The sequence below is a fragment of the Anomalospiza imberbis genome, chromosome 6, assembly GCF_031753505.1.
Source record: "Anomalospiza imberbis isolate Cuckoo-Finch-1a 21T00152 chromosome 6, ASM3175350v1, whole genome shotgun sequence".
Taxonomy (NCBI): Eukaryota; Metazoa; Chordata; class Aves; order Passeriformes; family Viduidae; genus Anomalospiza; species Anomalospiza imberbis.
Window position 1 is genome coordinate 15,469,576 of NC_089686.1, and position 17,313 is coordinate 15,486,888.

The 17,313-nt window shown below is 41.7% G+C and overlaps 1 long non-coding RNA gene across 1 annotated transcript; it reads right to left on the bottom strand.

Annotated features, from left to right (window-relative positions):
• Positions 1 to 4,954: 4,954 nt before the first annotated feature.
• On the bottom strand, positions 4,955 to 9,856 carry LOC137476626 (uncharacterized). Its single transcript, XR_011000473.1, has 4 exons — positions 9,572 to 9,856; positions 6,097 to 6,222; positions 5,112 to 5,227; positions 4,955 to 5,041 (listed from the first exon to the last, which is right to left on the bottom strand). It is a non-coding gene; the product is annotated as an uncharacterized lncRNA (long non-coding RNA).
• Between the last annotated feature and the right edge of the window lie 7,457 nt (positions 9,857 to 17,313).

Sequence of the window (17,313 nt, forward strand, 5' to 3'; positions counted from 1 at the left end):
ACCTGGGTGCTTTGGCTGGGATTCCCCGTCCCAGTTCTGTGCCTTTACAGGTGAAGAGCACAGCCTCTGTGAGGCTCTCTGAAGCCAAGGGGCTGCCACAGCCTTCACTCCTCCTTCACAGCAGGGCTCCTCCTTCCCTCGCCACAGGGGGAGGCTGAAGTAATTCCCCAAGGACTGCCTGGGGAGGTCAGCTAACACCTGCAGTGGGAGGGGAGGATTTATTTAAACAGGGAAGCATTTTGGTTGCCTTTAGTTCCCAAGACATTATTCCCTAACAGTTTTTGCTGGTGCCTTAGGAATTATTTGATGTCCCAGGTTGGAAAAAAAATCTTAAATAAGACAGAGCAGCAGTAATCATCTAGCGTGGTAGGAACATGAAGGGTCTGAAGCACAAGTCTTATGAGGAGCAGCTGAAGGAGCTGGGAGTGTTTAGTTTGGAGAAAGAGAGGATCAGGGAAAACTTCATCTCTCTCTACAGGTACCTGAAAGGAGGTTCTAGCAAGATAGAGGTCAGTTTCTACTGATAACAAGTGATAGGACAAAGGAGATGCACTAGGGCGAATTTTAGATCAGATACTAGGAAAAACTTCTACCTCTGAAGAGTTGTCGAGCATTGGAAGAGGCTGCCCAGGGAAGTGGTAGAGTCAGTAAACTTGGACTTATTTAAATAAGGCACATAGATGTGGCACCTGGGGACATGGTTTAGTGGTGAATGTGATGGTGCTGGATAAGTGTTGGGACTTGATGATCCTAGAGGCCTTTTCCAACCTAAACAATTCTATGAGTCTATGATGCAAAGTGGTTGGGGTCACTTTAATGAATTACAGCAATAATCATTATGCCATAGACTACAGTATCCATCAGGTTTAAATGTTAGATAGGTTTTGCAGAAGAAAACTTCCACGTTAAAATCTCTTTGTGACCACTTAGAAAGAAAACGCCTCTGGAAGGCATTGACCCCTGCTTCAGGCATCAAAACTGTTGGATCAACATCCTTACCTCCAGTCTGCAGAGGAAGAAAAATGTCACTTTAGAGGGCAGGGCACACCCTGGTGTGGTCCCTCAAGTCCTACTAACACTATCAGCCCCAAATTCACTGCTGTTTGGCTGAGCTCTTGTCTTGCCTAAGTGATCATGAGATGGTCACAACTAGCAATGGGAGGATTGGATGCAAATCTGATTAGACTAGAGTACAGTAAAAGAGCTCCAAACCTGAAACCAGGGTTATGTCTTGAGTACAGCTGAAAACCTTGCTAAATATTATGAGGTGCAGCAGCTTCGCTGTGCTGAAGAGCCTGATGTTGCCTGATGTGCTCTTCCTTCACCATCCCATCACTGTGAACCAGTGTTATGATAGCCGGAGAGAAATTAGATTACTGGGGTTTAATGTCATTTGGAGAGGGAGCAAGAAATTATAATGAGAGAGATGTGTATTCTGTAATTCTGGTAATATAAAATCATGAAGTGCTTTTCACTGGTTTCATCTGGGCACGTGTTGCCAAGGTCTACATCTTTTAAAAAGATGCCTAGTACAATTATTTCCAAATCAGAATTTTCTCCATTTCTGAAAGATGCTTTTATTTGGGCGTGCTTGATTCATGCAGATATCTTTGCTCACAAAGCAATCAAATGTTTTTAAAAAAAGAAAACAACAAAAAACAACTGGCAGCTGAAGTTACAGTATGTATTAGTCTTCAATTACTGGAGTGTTAACATTTTTAATATTAATACAAATTTCTTTCTTATCAAAAATATCCCTTCAGAGCTGATCTTCCATTAATAAAGATTTTATCTAAGCCATTTCTTTAAGGTTATTTCATAATTGCAATGTCTTCAACCATATTTATAGCACAGAAACAGTTGTCTAATTATGAGTTTACAGAGAAGTTGCCCTTGAAAGTGGCCTGAAACTAGTTTTTTTAATATTCAGAAAAAAATATGGAGAATATTTATACCAAGATAAATAAGATAATCAGCATGTTCTGAACTTGTTTTACTTTTGGCTTTAGTTTAAAAAAGGCACTCACTGCAACATTTAAACTCTTGTCCTGCTGCTTCTTTCTTGCACCATGGCACAGTTTGATACAGCCACGGGGATTGGCAGTTCTCCTGATCAGACTGTGTCCTGCCAGCCCAGCCCATGTGGGTGTGAGCATCCAGGTGTGAACCCTGGCACAGGCTCCTTACCTGAGCAGCAAACACAGAGCACATGGGATGTCCTGGGAGCCTCAGGGGGAGGCACCAATGCCTTGATGAAGTGTGCAGTCCCTCAAGGGGTATTTTCTGGGGAGAGGAGGGATGGTGCAAGTGCTGGACACAGTGTGCAGCACCAGCACCCACTCTGAGTCCTTGATTCAGCAGTCATTGAACAAGTTAAGGTTCAGTAAAAAAATGATTGAGGCTGGATGTAGGTACTTAAGCCCCCTGTGTCATGTATTATAAAATTCTATAGAAGGTATTACATCCATGAAAAAAGCACTATTGCACTGAGAACAGTCCTGATCAGCCTCCAGGGGTGCTGGGGAGGGTGCAGGACAGGGCAGACATGGTGCATGGAGACCCAGCTCTGCCTCCCCTAAGAACTTAGAGAAGAAAATCCTTCTGGTTTAAATTTCTCCCTTGTTGTATTAAAGGCAAGGCTTTAGAAAGCTGATTTTATCATGCATGCTGGCTAGATATATCAAATCTTTTTTATGGCAGTTGTTGTCCTTAATCCGTGAGCTCTCATAAAAAAATAGTTAAATGGTATTTATATATATCTGCCTGAAAGTATCTTATATGATATATCACTGTGGCTGAAAGAGAAAGGAAGTTTCATTGTAAATAGCAGCTGGCTGTTTTCCTTTCCTATGCGTTGATATAAATTTCATGAATACATTTCTGTGCAGCACAAAAAGAACTCAGGGCCGGAACGTGAATAAATTTCCCTTTACGTTCGGCATCACTTCCCCCTGCACACGCAAACAGAAATGCTTTCAGTATTTAAGTTGCATTTAACACAGGCCTAGTCGGAAGCAGAAAAGAAAATATAAAGAAAAGCAGCAGCATGGCAGACACATCCCAGTGAACGAGCCTGTGAGCCGGAGACAGCCTCCCCTATTTTGATTTGTAATTTGAGGATAATTCAATTAGACATTTCAGGCAATTTAAACATTCATGTATTGTCCAGCACCAAAGCATGAACTGTTCAGCAGCAAACAAGACCTGACAGCCTTAGCAGGCCAAGTGAAAATCCCAATGTTTAAAAGGAAAATCTCTCATCTAATTGATATGCCTACTGGAAAATTAAAAAAATAAACGGGGGGAGAGGAGGCGGCTGTGCGGGAGGTACCACGAGGGTGAGAGAAGTGAAAAGGGCAGAGTGAGGGGCATATTCTGGCTGTGGGCTTCACACCTTATTTGCAGCCATTTGCTTAAAACAGAATATTTCAAAGCCTGTCTTTTATTTTTAACAAGGGATTAAAACATAAATGCACCTGATCACCCATCTGCTTACTTCTCCAGAGGTAGCTGAAAGGCAGGCAGGCATTCAGGAGCAAAATGGGAGCATTTTCATAAGCAGCTGCTTATGAAAGCCAGGTGCCCCTGCCCGCTCTCAGCCGCACTGAGGTAGCTGAAATCATCGTGCCGAGGTCCCAGCTCTGAACCCGCACAGCAGAAGAAAGTCCTGTCTGGACCCATGGCCCACTCAGGTGACAGGGAGAAGCTGGAGAGCAGGAAGCCCCTCATTGTGCCTGTTTCATGCACAGCAAGGCATTGCACAGTCCCTTGCCCAGCATCATGGCCCTGGTCACCCTGCCCACCCTGGCCACCAGCAGCCAATTCCCTGCAGGATAACACGAGCTGCATGGCTCTGTGCCCACAAATTGAGATATTGGCTGCTTGGCTGCTTGGGCGATAGCTTAGTGATGTTAAACACTGGGTATAATAATAATAATAATAACAATAACCCAAGAATTTCAGGTGGAATTTCAAACAAGGATGTCTCAGAGCCTTGCTTACTTTAAATGCATTGTCTCTTGTGACCTCTGGCTCCAGGGGAAGAAGTGCTATTTGTCTTGTCCCCAGGAAATTGCCCTGGAAGCAGCAGGTCGCCCTCACCTATCGACCATCTGGCTGGCAGACAAAACAGCTTAGACAGACACAGGTCTGGATTGTTCAAAGTCAGTCCTTTGGTAACTTTTAGAGGCAGGTGATGAAAGCATCAGGAATCATCAAGTAAAAGTCTTCTGGCAGGCTATGTGCCTCTGGTGTTCCTGCAATGCTCCCTCAGAAAATCTCTGGAGCCTGTAAAACTTCTCAGGAATGTATCACACCTACCCCATCTTCATTTTAAAAATTATGCAGGACCAAGTTTGGATGGTAAAATCCCAAAAAGCACATACAGTACATGTGGATGCCAGATGCAGTGGTATTTTTCCTTGAGTCATTCCATTTGAAGACCCAGCATTTAGTGTGTCTATAACCAACAAAGGTGTGAAAAGTTTGTGCTGAAATTTTCCATGCTAACACTCTGCTTTAAGCTGACCTTTGCATTTGTCCAGGAGTTGCAGAACAGTCCTGCTGCTTCCAAGAATGATATTGGGGGAAGAAAATATTAAAACAAAACCTAGAAGTAACTTCTGATTTTTTTTAACTGAGAATCTCTAATTCCTTGGGTATTTGGAGTTGGGATTAAATTTCATGAGAAGATCAATGCTTTCATCACCAGTTACAAGCTTCTGGAAACTCATGGTTTCCCTTCTTCAGAGGCCATTTATCCTGGATGAAAAGTCCACTGAAAAGCCTCTCTGAGGTGAGGTTGCTCCACTTCTACCATTCCAACTAAAATTAAGATACTGAATATCAGTCAATTCCTGTTCAAGAACCATTCAATATGTGTGAATAAAGTCAGGGGTAGAGTTAAAAGCAATTCATCTCATTTATTTTTTAAAACTATACTTTTGGAAGATCAAAACCATTGTAAATTTAGTTTAAAATTACTGGTGCTCAGCAAGGAAGTTTGCTGCTCTCCTCTTTGGGTATCTTGGTAGAAACAGACCTTAGCAGAAAAGAAAAACCACTTAGCAGAAATAAAACAGAAGCGCTTTCCACTCATGGTATTATTTTACCTTGAAACAGGTGATGTTGGTCATACATGCTGGTAGACACTCTCAGCATGAGAAATCCCTCAAATGAATGACCACATGAATCTGCTCTGCTCTCCTCTTTCCTGATACCTTGGGCACTGCATGAAGAGGGGTACAATCCTACAGCTCCCTGCCTCCTGCACAGAGGCACACACACAGACTGCCTGTCTAGAAATGAGCAGCAAGGATCTGCAATTTTCCATGACAATGCAGCATAAACTGTTCAGGACATCTTTTAAAGAAACCTTTTCTCCCTGTCCCAATCACTGAGGCAAAATTTTTATAATTTGATTCTTCTTTGGAAAATTATAAAGTAAGAAGGGACTGGGAAATATCTCTGGGTTTACCATTTTCCCCATTTTTTTTATGTACTGAAGGGGCATATCTGAAGTTACTGAGGTTGTATGAGAATCTAGGAATGGGACCAAACTGAGCAATTACTGATTTGGCTGCTATGTTTTTTGGTTCAGGGATTTTTTTTTCTTCATGCCTCATCACTTCAAATATGAATTCAGGTCTCCTAACTCAGTTTCAGGTGCATTTAAGAGACTCGCTGGTTTCAGGTTATGATTTTTCGGAGCCAACACTCTATTCAAGGAAGAAAAAAAACCAGGAAAATTTAACAAGCAGTTCCTTACCTCAAGCATCAGACTGTGTGGTGTCCACAAGGTCACATGCTACCTTTAATGGCCCTACTAAAAGCAGTAGAACTACTCCATAGCAATCGGCATGGGGAAAAGCACCAGAAGTTTATTTTTGTAATTGTAATGTTGTGTTGGAATTGTGTTGATAAGATACCAGATGGAGCCAAGGAATTTTAGAATTAAAATTTATCATTTCTGAGGGGGAAAATAAAGTCTTTTCTGAAATGCTGTTTAGTGTACAAACAGGAAACAAATCAATCATAAATTTGAATGATGCTCTAAAATCAACACTCCCTTAGACAGTCTAAAGAGTTTTGACTTACCAAGATGAGTCTTCAGATGAATTCCCATTTGATATTTCTACTGTGCTGGCTGATGTCTAAACACGGTGACAGATTGTCTGTGTAGTACCATGTGATCTGAATTGGTTCCACTTCTGCTGTCAGTACCTTGAGGAATATCAATAACAGTGCACTGTCGGTTGTTATAGGGGAGAAGAGGTTTATTTTCAACACCTGTGACTTACGAAGCCTAAGAACCTGAGGCAGGATTCCTCTCATCTAATTTTAACCAAACTAAAAAACGTAGTGTTTAATGTATCTAAGCTCTCCAGAACCTTGTTTTCAATGGAGAAAGATAGCAACTCCAGATGGCAACCCATCTTACCCTGAAATAAGTACCTGTGCCTGGGGGGGCTGAACAACCCCATTCTCTTTGGTCACACAGGGACAACAGCTGTAACACAGTACAAGGCCGACAGAGTCTGAATTTACTGATGCTGAGGGCAGATGCTGCTGCACTCAGCCACTTTAGCAGGGCAGGTGGTATCCAGTCCAATGATGTCCAATACTCATCTTAGTGGAAAATAATGTAAAATCAGGTTATTATAATCAATAATCGGGGTACAAACAGTCCCTCCAAAATTGGGCATTTTCATACTTATTTGTAAAGAAAATGCAACGTTATTCTGGAAAACACAGTTGATTAATTAATACAAAACAATTTGTGTTTATATGAATTTAGGAAGTATAAAATTTAGGAAATTTGATGAAAACACCTTGTTTGCGCGTGTGTGTGCATGGATGCAATTTAGTTCAGCCTGCCTAGATGAATGTTATTCTGAAAACAATAATTCTTGGGCAGACAATTCCTTTGAGGTCACTTGCACAATCTGGTGAGGCATCCTCTGCAGGGGACAACCAAAGAGCCCACGGCGCTTCCCCTCACTCCCAGCCAGCAGCAACACACACAGCACAAGCTTTTCCAGCAGCTGTGGGCTCATGGCTGCTCAGAGGCTCAGCTACTCTCTCTGGAGACAGAAACCCAAACTGGGACCTCAGAGGGGTCTGGAGAGCACATGGGAGAGGAGCCCAAGGTGCCTGGCTTACTGGCAAGGCCAGTACTTCATTGTTGAAGTGAACATGGAAATGCAGGTTGCAAATATATTAGAGCATGAAGCCCCACTCCCTACAATTCTTATTCTTTTTTAGGTTAGTGCAGCAGCCATAAGACACCCCCTTCAAATCAGTTTTTCCTCCTGTTTTGAGCAGTTTCTCATATGAGGGGAAGGAACTCAGAAGCGTAAGCGAGGAAGGAACGCCCTTCCAGCCGGCTCGCCTCAGGGTGTGGAGCTACACGTCTGCCCAACTTGGCTGGTCACACGCTGTCAACAGAAATGACCAGAGCTGCCCCAAAAGCCAACTCGACCCTTCTGATGGCTGCAGTCTGTCAGCATCACCTGAATTCAGCACACACTGCACAGACGTGCCCTTTCTCCAAGGGAACCGAGCAGCTGAAAACAACATGACAATCCATCAGCTTAGGAAAGCTTAAAAACAATCAGCACTCAGTTTGGTTTTGTGTTTTTAGGGATTTTCTGCCTTGACTTGCATTTAATCAGCAGAAATAGAAAAATAAAAAGAAAACTTAAAAAAAAAAATAAAATACACTACACTAGCTACCAACCCACCTTTCCCCAAACATTTCAAACTCTCAAGTACATTTACACCAGGAAAATACACCTTTATTCCAGGAATGATCTTGTCGATGCTATTTGTAGCACAAACAGATTTTTTTAAAATAGCTGTTTCACAATTGTTTTTCCAACCTATTAACTGGTCTCCTGCTTACACAAACTTGTCTATACATGGTGAGATCTGCTTCAGGATACTTTGTCAGATTATGCATCAGTCTCCAGAGTGTGTCTGGAAAACAATCATTATGTAAAATCTTGCTTTGACCTATATTAATTTTCAACTCTAACTTATTTAAGACAATGGACTGCAAATAGTATGTGTGAATGAAATAGATCACCAGCTGAGGCTGCAATCCCTTGATATTAGATCAGAGAGGGGAATTCTAACTATCAAAGATGTTGCAGAAAGTGCAGTGCCCAGCAGATGATCATGGCTGCTAATGATTAAGGATCTGCTGAAGCTGCCAGACCTGAAGAGCTGAGGCGGGGAAGCAGAGTTCTGGGGTTGTGGGTTTACAGGGTGGTGCACTAAGTGTAATTATTTGAGTGCCTGGTTTCCCATGGACCTGGCTGGTGTAATACTTTGCGGGTGGGTTCATATTGAGGATTTCCACATTAAAGAGAGTGAGTGCTGTTTCACACAGAGTTCTGGGGCTTGGAGTAGGGAACATAATGTTTGTTGAAACCAAAGTATAAAATAGTTGTCTATAATATCCTTTTGCATAAAGGAATATATTTTAAAACTGTACTGGAGATGAAAACAGTTATTCCATATTAGGTTCTGTACATTTTATTCCATACTTAATATGGCAAGAAACAGACACAGGTGATACACAAGTGGTAAGATTATTATTTGCAGGCTAGAGGAGAAAGCCCTTCAATAACAAAGAGAGAATTGGCCCCCTTATCATATGGTAGTGATAACTAAACTAATATCCATTAGACATGACATTTGGATGCTGAAGAATAACCTACATTCCACATTTGTTGTGATGATTTACAGCAATGAACTTGACCCAAAAAATGCTACATAAGCGTTCAATGTTATTAATAATAATCATTCAAAGAATTCTCAGATGGATTACTTCAACTTCCTTTCCGCAACAGTTCAGGTCTCCTTTTTATTCTGCATGTTCATTTTATTCCCTTCTAATTAAATGTGGTTTTCTCAGCGGATGCTTATATTTTTTTTATTTGAATATTTGACTCAACAGAGCTGAGCAATGAGCATCCCTCAGCACTCTCCACCTTACTGCTCTGGCTCAGCCTCACAGCCCCCTGTGCTGCGTGGAGCCATCCTTAGAGAAAGTCACAGCCCTGGAAAAGCACTGGAGGGAAGAGTTGTCCTGTTTTGATGAAACCCATGGTGCAGATCATGTCTTCCTCTCTGGACTGATGTTGAGTGGTAAGCACTAGGCCAGCCTGTGCATTCTTGGTACAACTTTCAGGGCATCAGTTTTACTGAATAAAAGGAGTAAAGGAAATAGAACAAAGGAAACAGGCTACTGGGTCTTTGAAATCTGAAACTAGCCTGGTAAAGGAAGATGTTCAGTTTTTTCCTGTCATTCAAAAGGTGTTGAATTAATGGAAGGTGTTCCTTCTTCATCTCTGTCATTCAAAAGAACCCAACAAAAAGACAGATTTTTAGCTAAGTGCCACAATTTCAGACCAAACTTAAAACCTCTCTATTAAATGTAAGAGCACCCCGATGGACACCACCTGCATCCACAAACCACCAGTGCCTCAGGAGACATTGCCAGCTGTATGGAATTAGGGATTGTGATAGGAGCTTTTCCCCATGACAGCTAGCAGGCTGTGGGTACCTGTGTGAGGCTGTAGAGATGTGCTCTTCTGTCCTTACCTAGTGGCACAAGAGGCTGCAGATGATGTCGGGCTCTGATGGACTGCAGGTACCCAGATATTCATCTCCAGACACAGCACTGCAGCTCATGCCACCATTTTGTTTCTTTGCTCATTGCCTACATGGATATCATACAACAGAGGACTTAATTTTGTTAGTTTCTTTGTTTGTTTGTTTTAAGCATAAATATTTTCTGGATTTAGCTTGCACTTCAAGGCTTTGGACAAAGGGAGGGACCTAGCTCTAGATATCCTGTGAAATCTGTGGAACATCAAAGCCTTAGTTTCTCCCTGGACCATGTGGGTGAAAGAGGTAACAGACAAACCATCTCCTGCTGAATTTGCACTAGCCCTTATGGGTCACAGAGTATGACTGCTCACTATCTTAAGCCAGCATTGGTGAATAGAGTCTCCAAGTTGAGGTAAACTGAGACAACTAATTTGGAGACATTGATGCAGGGCCCACAAAGAGCATTTGCTGGAGTCAGAGGACATTTTTTTTTCCAGTTCCCCAGAGCACTAATTATTTCCATATGCAGCAACCACCTCCCTGAAGGCAAATGTGACTGCTCAGGCAGAGCCCCTTAGGTCCCATTGGAATGTGTACCTTAGGTTTACTGGCAGTGGGTGTTGTAGGAAAGGATACGCTTGGCAAAAAGTTATTTGTCTGATTCCATTTCCAGCCATTAAATTCAAATGACTGACGCAACAGAACTGAAACCACACTTCAAAATTTAGTTCTCTTTTCATTTCCCCTTTCTCTTTTGTTCAATATTTTGATTTTTTTATTGGTTGATTCTGTTATGAGTGGCTTTTTTTTCCACCTTACATGTTTTATAGATGGTTTATAGCAATTTTTTTCTTCACAAAAAAGCCCTAAGGTAATGAAAGAAAAAACTGTCTTATGGGTAACTTATCAATTTCTGATTGTCAGCGAAGAACAGAAATAGTGCACAGTCTTGCACCACTAATATTCATGCTTCATTCTCTCCCTCCCATAGAATTGTGCTACTTCATTCAAAATAGAACAACTGCCATAAATCTGCTCCATTCATAGAAATGAGCTGCTAACTTCACCTTGTAAAAGTCACCTCCCACTGGAGCAAAGGATCTTCAGTTTTACTGAAAGGAAAGATACTTTTTTTCCTTTCACCTAAGTGTCAGGAAAAAAAAAAGTGGTGCTGTTCTGAGCCTGCATCTGCCCTATTCCCTCTCCCTGTCCATGTGGCTGTGGTTGCTCCTGCACAGCCCTGTGCCCTCCGCCTGCAGTCCAAGGCTGCTTCCAGCATCCCAGAGCTTTTTATTACCTTATCTCCATTATTTAGGCAAACACAGAACACTTCTCCAGACAGGTTCCAGGGCGCCAGTTTATCTGCATTATTATAGTAATGCCCCTTTATCCACAGTACCCAGCCTTTCCTTAAAAATCAATCACTGCCTGATTAAAGTTCTGTAAATAGGGGATCTCCACGCTACAGTACTAGATGTACCGCCCTCCTTTTCTCATCTGCTCTGCTGTGTTTCACTGCTTGATTCTTGTTTTGCTCTTCTGACATCACCTGACTACTTGCCTTATTCAGTCACCGTCTGTGGTGTAAATTACTGCCTCTTTTTGCTGCTTTTTTCCTTGGCATTTTTTCCTTTTGGATGAAATGCATTTCTTTTTCAATGGATGATGCAGTTCAAAGGCTGTGTATCTTTTCCTAACTTTCCTAAAGACAACATATATGCTGGCATTTTCTTGTAGCCACTCTAAACATCTGCATCCCTTCTTGATTTGCTTGTCCAAACCAGATAGGACAGGAAGGTTTCTATTTTTCTTTCTAGCTGGGGGAGAAAGTTCATAAAACATAAAAGAACATGCCTCAGAGAAGCATTTAAATCAGAAAATTATCTACCCTGAAGATGTGAAAACCAATTTTGCTATATTTATCAGTTTCATAGCAAAGAAAGGTCAAAATGTGAATATATACAGCAAAATTGGCAAAGTCTCTTTGGCTCCCACTGCCCAAACAGGCATAAAACTCAAACTGTGTCTTGTGGTCTAATGCCAGCAGGGCTTGGTTTTTTGTTGTATATGAAAATGTTCTACAGAACTTTTGAGGTATTGAGACAACACAGAATCAGAAAAATCAGATTAAAATTAACACTGCTCAAATGTGGAACTAAAAAGAACCAAACAACAGCAAGACAAACAAGCAAAAAACCACAAGGAAAAATGATGCAGAACCACTTCTTCTCTAGAGAGAGCCAAATCCATTAAGCTAATTAGTTGAGCAGCTGATGTTCTGACTTGACATTGTTTCTTCATTTAGGATCGTTAATTCTTCATGCAAGCTCTCTCATTATTTCTTATCCAAACAAACCCCAATATCTGGATAGCCTTCTGCAAACAGTTTGCTGATAAAATTTTCCTCTGAACAGTCACAGTCTGAAATTTGAACAGTGTAACCTATGTGACCTATTACATAAATTCTATTTCCTCCTCTCTTGTCAACCAGTGACCCACACTTTGTAAACAACTTCCTTTATTCCTCCCTTAACAATTGGTTTCAATCCAAACGAACTTTCCTTTTGAAATTTTATTTTTTTTTTTAAGCAGGGAGACATTTACTGTTATGTAAATCCCCATTCTGTCATGTTCTTCTCATAAGACATGGACACAACAAACAAAGCCAGACCCCCAGCAGACATCCAACAGACAGCCCAAAGGAGGTGGTAACCAGTCAGTCCTGTTTGCAGAAAGCCTCCTCTAGAAACAGCAAACACAAGGATTGCTGCAGGTATATACAAGCTTGCTTGTTTTCATCAGCTTTCACAGCTTCCCAAAAAGTATTCCATGGGCTCCCAAGGGTCCTGTGTGTTGAAAAACATTAAGTTAGAGAGTGAAGACACATCTGTGCTCTGAGTGCAGCAGTGTGCAGAGGTACCTTAGCTGGCATTGAGTGAATAAGCACTAAAAGTAACAGCCCCATTTTCACGCCAGAGTACAAGCAGATACACATCTGTAGGAGGACCTTATGTGCCCTGACTCCCTTCCCTTGCAATACCTCATTCATGTGTCTATATTTTGTATAAACTTTCATATATTTGAAGAGCACATCCATCATTCCTCTTCTCCATCCTGTACAGCTACCACCAAAGCCAGTGGACACTAACTTTCTGTGACACTAAGGAGACAAGCAGCTGTCCTTCAGGAGGGGTGTTCCACACCACACTCACAGTGCAGCAAGCAGGCAAGCGAGGTCAGCCCACACCGGGCACCAGTGTCACACACGCTCATTCCAGAAAGAGGGAGGGCAAACTGAGGAGCAGGCAGGCCTGCAGACTGCTTGAGTGCCACTGTGTCTTCTCCATCACCATGTCAGACCTCAAAAGGCTTTGCTTTCTCTTCAGTACATTTCGGCTCCTTTCCTATCCCCCAGAAGTTTCTGAGATTAAAAGCTTGGACATCCTAGTCATGGCAGGAAAGGTGGGTGCATTTCATAGGGTCCCTTTAGCCTCTCTGTCAGCATCAGGAGAGGAAAGTGCTTGCATCCAGCCCAGAGCTTCCCCCAGCTGAAGTGCACAGCATCTCCACCACTGTTTCTGGGATGGGTAATTGCTCCAGCACAGACTCACACACCTGCAAGAGCTGGCACAGAGGGCACTTAGCAGGAAATCCTGCAGAGCAGGGAGCAGGCCTTCAGAGGCCAGAGAGCTTCTTTTCTATTGCTTTTCCTACCCCATCACGCTCTGTAGAAGATGAATGACCAAGCTTTACTTTTAGCAATTTAATTTTCTGAGTGTGTTTTTTCATTGATCAAGAAGGTGCCTGTTTTGGACTTTACCTGATTGTCTCTGAATTGTTACTCTACACACATGCCTGCAAGCAAGGTGCCCTGTGACATCTCGGCTAAGCTAATGGCTTCCTGCCACTGAAGCTAATAGGTGTCACTACTCTGCCATGCAAGGCCTGAAGTTGTTCTGCTGAGGAAAATTGAGTAGAAATTGGATCTGAGAAGAAAATATTTTCTGCAGAGTCAGAATTTTATATAAGCCTTAACCTTTAACTAAAACACCTCAGCAAAAGTAAGGAAATTAAAGCAGCAATCTAAGCAGCAATATTTTTTCCCAAAAAATCCCAATTTCCTTACATATCTGGAGAATAAAGCAGACTGGATTGTCTTTATGGGCCGGATTCTGCCATCCCTTGTGCTTTGAACACACTCCATTGCCCAACCCAAAGCTGTTATCACTGCTGATGACTGCTGAACAATAGCACTGGATTTTGGTCTGGAATCTGCAAAGTTCCATCTTTTTGGTCTTTTGGGGTGGTTAGTAACTGCATTTCAAACCTTTGAGGGAGTGAAGAAGTTTGGATTTTTAGCAGAATTTTCCCAATCAGCAAATCCTGCCCCACGAGAGGGACTGCACACACTGCCCCTCAGGAGGAAGATAGGCTACAACTCACTTGTGCAGAAGCAGCACCTCAATGTTCCTCTCCTGCATCCCAGGCAGGTGTCCTATGTATACCAAGGAGCAACTTCAGGCATACAAATTACCCTGAAGAGATCAGACATGTACCTTGTCATGAATGACCACTGGTAGCTCAGGATCCAGAACTTCAGTAATACAAAACACTGAAGGCATTAGATGTTCAGAACACTGAAAACCATCTTTCTAGAGAAAATGAAAACTATTCCCACAGCCTGTCTTGCTTCCTCTTTCTGCCTTTTTATTACCAAGACCTTTCTTTCCCAATTTTCCCCTTTGTTTAAATTTAAGAACATCTCTTTTCTTCATAAGAGGAAGAAATATTGCAATGCAGAAATGTTTATGAGTCTATCACTGACAGTGATGCACAATTTGTATTTTGCTCATTAAGGACTTCCCAGCCAAACTTCAGGTCTTCCCTGACTGTTGCTTCAATTAACTTCTGTGTGGCATTTGGCTGCCTATTAACACTAACAAAATATTGTTATGAAAATATATCAAACTGGCCTTCTTAGGCTATAATCAGTCTTTTTTGGCATGAAGTACAGTCAGATCCAATCTAGACTGTAAGTTTATTTCTAAATTTCAAAACATGATGCAATATGTAGAGGTTCAATAAATTAAATACTTTCTGCCCCATTTGATATGTGAGCGAATCGACTTTTTAATTTAATTTTATATGCCCTCAAAGTCAGGTATCACATCCAGAAAAAGTTTATCTCTTTGTTAAATGGGTAATATCCTCTGTAGAAATACTGGAATCTAGTAAAAAACTGCCAAATAGATGCTTGGTTTGGCTTTATTTGTTTTGCTTACTGGTCCATATGGAATTTTCTCCACTGACCCATTGAGACCCCATAGCTACCTCAGATCTCCACCTCTTGGGGTCTTCAAATTCCTTTTGAACCATCTTTTGTGCACAGATCTTTACACAGAGGCAAGGGGGTGGGCAAGTTCCTTTGACAGTTCTCAGAGGGCTTTACAAATAAAAACCTCATTTTCATAAAATTGCTCTGAGGGAGGTCAGTCTTACCTCCCGTGCACTATGACAAAGGAGTTGAGGCACGGATGTTTTGTCTAAGACTGGTGCTAGTCTGGGACCAAGAAGATGGAAGTCAGACCTCTCTTCTCCATGTCCTATCCCAGGGCATTCCAATGAAGGTCGTTTGGCTGCTGACAATTACTAGAGTCAGAGTAATCACTGTATCTCAATGAATACCACAGATGAAACCATTTTTCCTTATTTGTATATTAGAGAGCAGATCTATACAAGTCCCTTATTTAGTTTGCCTCACAAAAGCATTAAATGGTTGTTTCAGTACTTCAGTGACAACTTAAAGCTGTATATGCTGGAATTGAATGCAGTATCAAAGTATGCACATTTTAAAATATGACTCTCTGTGACAGCAAAGGAGATCAGATAATTTGAGGACAAACAAATTTAATTACGTAAATATTATTTCTTTAATTACATATGTTTTGTTCCTGAGCATTAATTTGGAGGGGATTTTAGCTTGGCTAATCCAATAAAGAGCAGTGACTTGGAATAAAAACAGCAACAATTACTCCAAGTCCTCTGCTTTGTCTTGTAGCAAGAAGCGTGTCCCATCATTAGCTTCTGAGCTCTCAAACACATCCTTTCCATCTCACCCACTGCTGACATTTCCCAAATGAAAATGCCACTGCTCCATGGACAGCAGTGTTTCAGCAGTCAGTCTCTCCTGTCACAGCAGTTCCTACAGCTGTCTTATCCAGGGTACCTAATCAACCTGCTGGGGAGAGCTGGATTATTACTAATGTAAGAGTGATTGCAATGAGTGATTCTGTCCACTTAATCTCAGTGTGAAAAATAGAGACTTTGCATAGATAAACACCAAGATATCACAAGCTAGTATGGAGCAAAAGCCCCCTGAAATACTGGGGTTGTTCTGTCAGTACTGCATGAGTTACTGGAGTATTCTGTAAACCAGCTGAATGGTGATTCCCAGTTTGTTTCAGATTGTCATCCTGGCTATAGCTTTGTATATGAATGAGTCATAACTATTACAACTTAGTAGATTTCTTAGGGCAGATTCTCAAGGCCCTAGTCCCAGTCACATGCATTTCATAGGAAGAAGTCTTACAGAAGCCTTTGAAAATCTAGCCAAGAGTTTGTGTATCTTTGTGACAGCAGCTGATGCTGAATAAAAGCCTCCAGCAACAATCATCACAGATTCCCAGCCCTGGACGTGGCACCCTGGATCTAGGATAGAGTAGAATAAAATAGAATCCAATACAATAAAATACATTATTTCTGTTGGAAGGGACCTACAATGATCATCTAGTCCAACTGCCTGAGCAGTTCTGGGCTGATCACAAGTTAGAGCCTCAGTTTGTCATGTCAAAAGGAAAAGTACTGTAGAAGTCAAAGAAGAGAAATTCTGGCACCACCACATCAGTGATGGAAGGAAACTGTCAGGGAAGGAAACTGTCTGTTTGGACAAACAGTTCAGATCTCTAGGAAAGAGAGACTCCACCAAAAGTACATGCAGTCTAAAATAGTTTTTGCTCTTTCACCCTGGGCTCATTCTCAGAGAATACTCCCCTTATGCTTCCTAGCCCCCACAGGCCAAATGGTGAAACTCTGCTCCTGAGAGGGTGCCCTGAACCATGAAACCAGTGGAGGACTGTACTCCAATCATCCTATTTGCTCCAAGCAGTGCCTTACATTGCAAGAGACTGTAATGAAGTCATTAGGTCTAATGGAGGAGAAAATAGCTATTTAAAGTAGATCTAGCACCAGAACTGGACTGAAGTGGAATTTTCCATTTTATACATATGAAAGATTAGCTGTTACTGCACCTCACTGCTGCAGAATTAGCCATGGATCCAATTATGACTCTTCTCCATTCAGCCCCTCCTTTCTAAATTCTCAGTGAGCAATAAAGCAGTCAATGTTTATCTAAAATGCTTATAGGGCTTCCTCTCCTTTGTGCTCCTTGACAGTTTACCTTTAGATTGCAAGAAAATATATTGGTTTTCCACCCTGGAAGCATTTCCCAGATGCCTAGGGAAGCCCTTCATATACCAGGTGCTGCTTTTAATGAATAAGGTTTTTAACTTTCATAACTATGGTGTCATTACCAGAAGTGCTATTTGCTGCATGCTGTGATTTAAGGGTGAAACAATAATAAAAAAAAATCCACCAACCCCCCCCCCCCAAAAAACCCTTAAAAAAACTTTAAAAAAC